Source organism: Dipodomys spectabilis, unplaced genomic scaffold (genome assembly GCF_019054845.1).
Source record: "Dipodomys spectabilis isolate Male_0828 unplaced genomic scaffold, ASM1905484v1 ptg000185l, whole genome shotgun sequence".
Lineage (NCBI taxonomy): Eukaryota > Metazoa > Chordata > Mammalia > Rodentia > Heteromyidae > Dipodomys > Dipodomys spectabilis.
Window position 1 is genome coordinate 209,396 of NW_024870862.1, and position 6,267 is coordinate 215,662.

General features: G+C 40.5%; 1 non-coding gene across 1 annotated transcript; it reads left to right on the top strand.

Annotated features, from left to right (window-relative positions):
• Positions 1-255: 255 nt before the first annotated feature.
• Positions 256-366, top strand: LOC122121186. The gene has a single exon (XR_006149907.1). It is a non-coding gene; the product is annotated as a U6 spliceosomal RNA (small nuclear RNA).
• The last annotated feature ends 5,901 nt before the right edge of the window (positions 367-6,267 follow it).

The window sequence follows — 6,267 nt, forward strand, 5'->3', positions numbered from 1 at the left end:
GTTGGACCCATTGCAACAATGAGATATACAAGTCGTTATGTCGTAAAACGAACTTTACAACGTTGATGGGGGAGAGGATCAGGTGTCAAAGCTAGTGGGAGTTTGGGTAAGGGAGAGGAAGGGGAAACAAAAAGGAGGCAACAATGCTTGATAAGAAAGGTATTCGTTATTTTGCCCATGTTATTGTAACTCCTCTGTACAGTATTTTCACAATAAAAAGAAAGAAAATGAATTACACTTCATATATAAAAAATGTTCTGTGCTCAATTCAGCAGGAAATACACTAACATTGGAACAATACAGAGAAGATTAGAATGGCCCCTGTGCAAGGATGACATGCAAATTCTTGAAGTGTTCCATATTTTTACAACAGGTGCTGGAGGGTATGTTGACAGAAGGGAACCCTACCGAATCCTTGGTGGGAATGTAAACTTGTTCAACAACTTTGGAAAGCAGTATGGAGGTTCCTCAAAAGGCTCCACATAAAGCCCCCCATGACCCAGCAATCCCACTTTTGGGCATTCACCCAAATGATCACAAACAAGACCACAATAAAACTAACAGCACAACTATGTTTACTGCAACATTATTTACGATAGCTAAGGTATGGAACCAATTCCGATTCCCCTCAATTGATGAATGGAGCAAGATAATGTGATAGATAGATTAGATAGATAGATAGATAGATAGATAGATAGATAGATAGATAGATAGATAGATAGATAGATAGATAGATAGATAGACAGACAGATTCATTCTATGCCTCCATCTGAAAGAATGACATCACTCAATTTGTTAGGAAATGGAAAGACTTGGAAAAAAACTTATTAAATGAAGTAAGACAAGTCCAAAGAAACATAGGACCCCTGCTTTCCCTTATTTTCAGTTACTAATATATGTCTGGGATAAATAAAAAAGGTCAAAAGCTATGTGCATATGACTAGATAAGGTGATGTTAAGGGAAATGTACTCCAAGATATTGACACAAGTGGTTTTTTTCTTTCGTGCTATTGTTTTTAATGGACTTACAATGTATGATGTGATTTTTTTTGTTTCTTTATATGTTCCTCCCCCACTTTATAACACCTGTTTTCACTGCATTTGAAGTTGGTGCACCAATATCTTATATATATGCTTCTCTAATTTGGGTAGGGGAAAGATAAAAACACAATGTTTAAATAGGGATACAGGTTGACCAATTGTAACAATGAGATGCACAAGACATTATGATGAAAAATGAAGTTTATATTTAGGCAGGGTGGGGGAGACGGGGAGGAGAGGCTACTTGTGGAGGTTAGAGAGAAAGGATGGTGGGGGGAAATAAAGGAGGAGGTAACAATGCTTTTTAGGAAATGTACTCATTACCTTTCTCATGTAAATGTGACCCCTGTGTACAGTTATTTTTCCAATAAAAATGTATGAAAATGATCTGAGAAGGAAAAGTTTATTTTCCCCATTTTCCCTATATAATATCGTTAACAAAGAAATTAATGCAAAACACTTACATGAAAGTATTTTGCAAAAGTGTGTGTGTGTGTGTGTGTGTGTGTGTCTGTGCACGCCCGTGCACATGTGAGTATTCTTGCATTTGTGTTGGCATGCTCAGAGTTTGAACTCAGGACTTCAAGGTCTTGCTAGGCATTTCCTCTCTAGATTGATGAGGTTCTATATAAGCTACATCACCATTCCTGGCTCTTTGGTAGTTCATTAAAAGTTTTGAAAAATAATCTTATGAATTTTTTTTTTTGCTCTGATTGTCTTCCAACTGTTATCCACAGATCTGGCGCTCCTGAGTAGATATCCCAAGTAGACAGGATTACAGGTGTGGCCATCCAGCACAAGGCTTTAAAAATAATTTTAAAAGTAGTAAAATATTTACTTCACGGGAGCCTGTTTTATTATCTACTAATTTTAAAGCATTTTGCACTGATTGTATGTGAATTCATTTCGCTTCTGGATTCTTAAAAACTGTAAGTGATGATATTTGAAAGTTTTATTACTTTTTAAAAAGGAAACGAACTATGGGACAGAAGAAATTTGCCCCTCCTTGGACCTCAATTTATGCGCTCAGTTCTGTGGATGATAAGCCAATGTCACCAAAACAATCTGGGTTGAAGACAAAATGTAACAGAAAAAAATAACCATGGGCATTGCTATGCTATTATTTCTTGGATAACATGAATATTGAATTGAGAGTGTAAGAGAATGGAGAGATTTTACTTATCATTTTGTATTGCTGAAAGACTGTTGGAAACTTTAACTCAATTCCTTCCTCACTGTGTGTCTTTGGGCCATACAATTCATGCCTTTAATTACAATTTTTCCCAACATTAAAATGGCAATAACATTAGCATTAAAGCAAATTTTATCTTAAGAATTAAAAAATAAAACTTGTGAAATACTTAACATAAAATTCTATGAATGAGCTTTGAGTTTAGCCAGCAGTTTTTTAAAATACTAAATAGAACGCAATAAGTATTACAGAAACCATTACATGTAGTGAATAACCAGATGTAATGTTATCTATTTACCATGCTCTGCTTCGAAGGAAGCCAGATGGATAACTTCCCATGCTGCACATCAAGTTGATTATCTTATGTCTTGGTAGTTTAAAAATATCAGGGACAGAATCATGAAGTAATGTTGTAGATTGAGGTTAAGTCCATATAAAAAAGTACAAACCTGATAAAACATAAACATATCTCAGCAGTATATTGTTTTTTACATCATTTAAGTTACATTGTAAAGATAGGGAAAATCTAGCAGAATGAATTCTCTTTTTGATATATTTTCATGGGTCCTAAGAAGGATGAACTCTTTCCTCACTCTTGTAGAGGAATCATCAGATGAGAGGAAATGTATTTTTTTATTTGCTTTCTTCCATTTATTCTTCAGTTTGAAATCTGAACTACATGAGACTGAAAGAAGCTAAGGGAAATTAGACTCGCAGGCTTTGGAAAGAGCAATCAACATAAAATAAATAAAATACGTATCGCCTTGTAAATGGTACAACTAAATTGAGTTATATAGTCTCAAGTGTAAACAGAAAACGATTTAAGCAATATCATGTTATTAAAAATTGAAAAATGTTAGGAATTTAATTTTTTTCCTTTCTACTATATTGAATTAAGTATTGATTTTGTATAGAGAGATTAAAGATTAGATTAACAAAAGTTCTGAATAGACCTGTTTTCCAAAAATCCCTGAAAATCACCAGTGGGTTTACAAAGTTGGGTTTAATACCACTTCCATGTTGGCTTAATGCTTTGTGAACAGAAGTCATTATAGAGAAATGCAATTCAAAATTACTATGATACTACTTCATAACTATTAAAACTAATCAAAACATCAAAGGAGTCAGGTGTGATGGTAAAGGCTAGTAAGTGCAAGCAGTTAGGAGGTTGGAGTAAGAGAATTTGAGTTTAAGGCCAGTCTGGGGTACTGCACATTGTAAAAACCTGCCTTTATAAAAACTCTAAAGGTAATAATGTTGGTGAGAGTGTAGAGAAATAAAATTTTCTTCACTCTTGTTCAAAATACAGGTTAGTATTCTCATTGTAGAAAGTAGTATGCAGTTTTCTAAAGAAATGCAAAGTTGAAATATCATCTGACCCACCAATCATATGATTATTTCTGTATGAGTAACTCTTAAGTATATCTGTATTTCATTGTTATTCACATTATTCACATCAACAGCCAAGATATAAATCGAAGTTAAGTTTTCAACTACAGACTAATAAAACAACTGTGGTACATGAACAAATATATTTTTCTGTTTCATCTTTTAAATAGCAAAATACTTCTCCCATTAGCCACAACTTACAATGACTTGAAAGATGTATTCTAAATGAAGAAAGACGTTGTCTTCTGATCTTTGTAAAACCATACACACACACACACACTCACACACACACTCACACACCCCAACCTCAAACATTAAGAGAGAAATTTTTTAAAAAGTAAAGCAAATGAGAATTGCTGAGGCATTTAGTTTACAATGTAGAAGGTAGTAGATAGACGGTCTTTTGGGGTAAGTGAAACCCTAAGTATGGGTAATGCTATATCACAAAAGAAGGAGGAGGAGGCAACATTAGGCCTAGAAGGAGTACAGGAAGACTTGGAAAGTAAAAAGGAAAAGGAAAAGGTCAAATTCGACCGGGAACGCACTATCTGTGCATGCAGGGGTGGAGGCAGCTACTCAGGTGCCCTGGACGGTCCTAGGCCCCCTCCCTATTCCCCTGATTGGAAGGGAGGTATAGCACCCTACGAGACCTGCGAGAGGGACTTGCAAAACCTAGACCCCTACCACATGGAGGGACCAAGGGCTGAGGAAGTAACCTACTCTGGAAAAGACCTCCTCTGGAAAGGAAGGGCCACCCAAGAGCCCAGACTCTCGGCCACAGGATTTGCTTCCCCAAGCGTATCCAGTCAATGTGGCATCAGGGGCTAACAGGCCCTTGGAATGGTATCCATGGGAAGCTAAGGATCTTAAAGAGCTCCGCAAGGCGGTGGTGGAGGATGGCCCAAACTCTCCCTGGGCCCAGACCACTAGTTCTCAGTTTATTAAATGGTGTGCTTTCTTTAAGGAGGAATTCAGAGTGCGAGCGGAGGGAAACCGGCAGGCTCAACCAGCAATACCTATTACTTATGCCATGCTAGCAGGGACGGAGGAAGGGTACTCCACCGGCGTCCAACAGGCCGCAAAACCTGGCTCGTACCGTGACCAGGTGAGGCAGGCAGGACTTGCCGCGTGGTACAAACCAGATGATGGGCCTACTGAGTCCCCCATAGCAGAAGTGAGACAAAAACTGGGTGAGCCTCTACCTGATTTCATAGACCGAGTCCAACAGAGCGTTCACTGCAAGCTGCTGACAGGGAACCTCCGAGATCAGTTTGTAAAGCTGCTGGTCTGGGAAGGGATGAATGCAGACCACTGCATGGCCTGCATGGGATTGAGAGAGAGTTCCCTGAGCAGATGGGTGGTGGCCTCACAGGATGTGGGAACGCAACAGCATCAGTCCCAATCACTAGCTTTAGCTTTGCAGGCTCAGGCATCTACAATGACTGAGGTCATTACTCAGGCTCTGGCAGCCCAGGGCCAAGGAACCCCAAGGCCATTGGGGAGAGGGACTTGTTTTAAATGGGGGCAGGAGGGGCACTTTAAGAGGGATTGTTTACAACAATCCCCTGCCAACTGGCCCGTGGGCAAACTGCCCCCTATACCCTGCCCCAGGGGCAGGGGGGGATACAAGTTTGATTTAGATGGGAAGTCTTTAAACTTGGGGAGGGGCATCCTCTAGCCCCTTTAACTCAAGGAGGACCCCCCCCCTGCTGTGAGGCCCAGGCAGCCTCATGGCAGGGCTACCCAGGTCCATTGGACCGTCCCCCTGGTGGACGGACTCCGCCTTAAAATGAGTATTCTCATAGGCAGAAAGAGGTTTCACTGCTTAATTGACCCTGGGGCAGACCGAACCATACTCAGGGAGGAGGAAGTGCGCCTGGACTGGAAGTTTGCACCTGGGCCCCTGATATTGGGGGTAGGGGGCAACTCCCAGACCAAAGAGACGGTTGCCCTTATGACATGGACTAGCCCAGATGGAGAACAGGGAAAGATACGCCCTTTAGTGGCAAAGAACCTCACTGCCAATTTACTAGGGCAAGATATGCTAAGACAAATGGATGCCGTGGTCACTACAGACCATCGAGCATCCTATGATGATATCCTGGATGGGGAAGAAGCACAAAGGCTTAAACAGGATCTAGAGGGAGTTAAGGAAGGGGATTTTTTTAACTTTCATAATTACAGAGAAGAACATAGGGGACCCGCTCGGGTGCACCCCTAATCCTGAAGGCCACTGCCCCCCCCAGTACCTCCCATTAGGTGGAAGCCAGGAAGCCCAATCTGGGTGGAGCAGTGGCCATTGACCAAACCTAAACTTGAAGCCCTCCACCTTCTGGTGGAGGAACAGATAAGCCTTGGGCATATCCGCCCTTCTATAAGTCCTTGGAACACACCCGTATTTGTTATTCAAAAAGCCTCTGGGGCTTGGCAAATGCTCCAAGACCTAAATGAAAGGATGGAGCTAGTAGGAACGCCCCTAAGAGGCATGCCCTAGACTCCTGCTATACCTTCAGAATATACTTTGGTTGTGATTGATATCAAAGATTGTTTTTTTTCTATTCCTCTGCATCCAGATGACTGCGAGAAGTTTGCTTTCTCTATATCTTCTCTTAATTTTTCCCAGCCTGATCGGAGATTTGAATGGA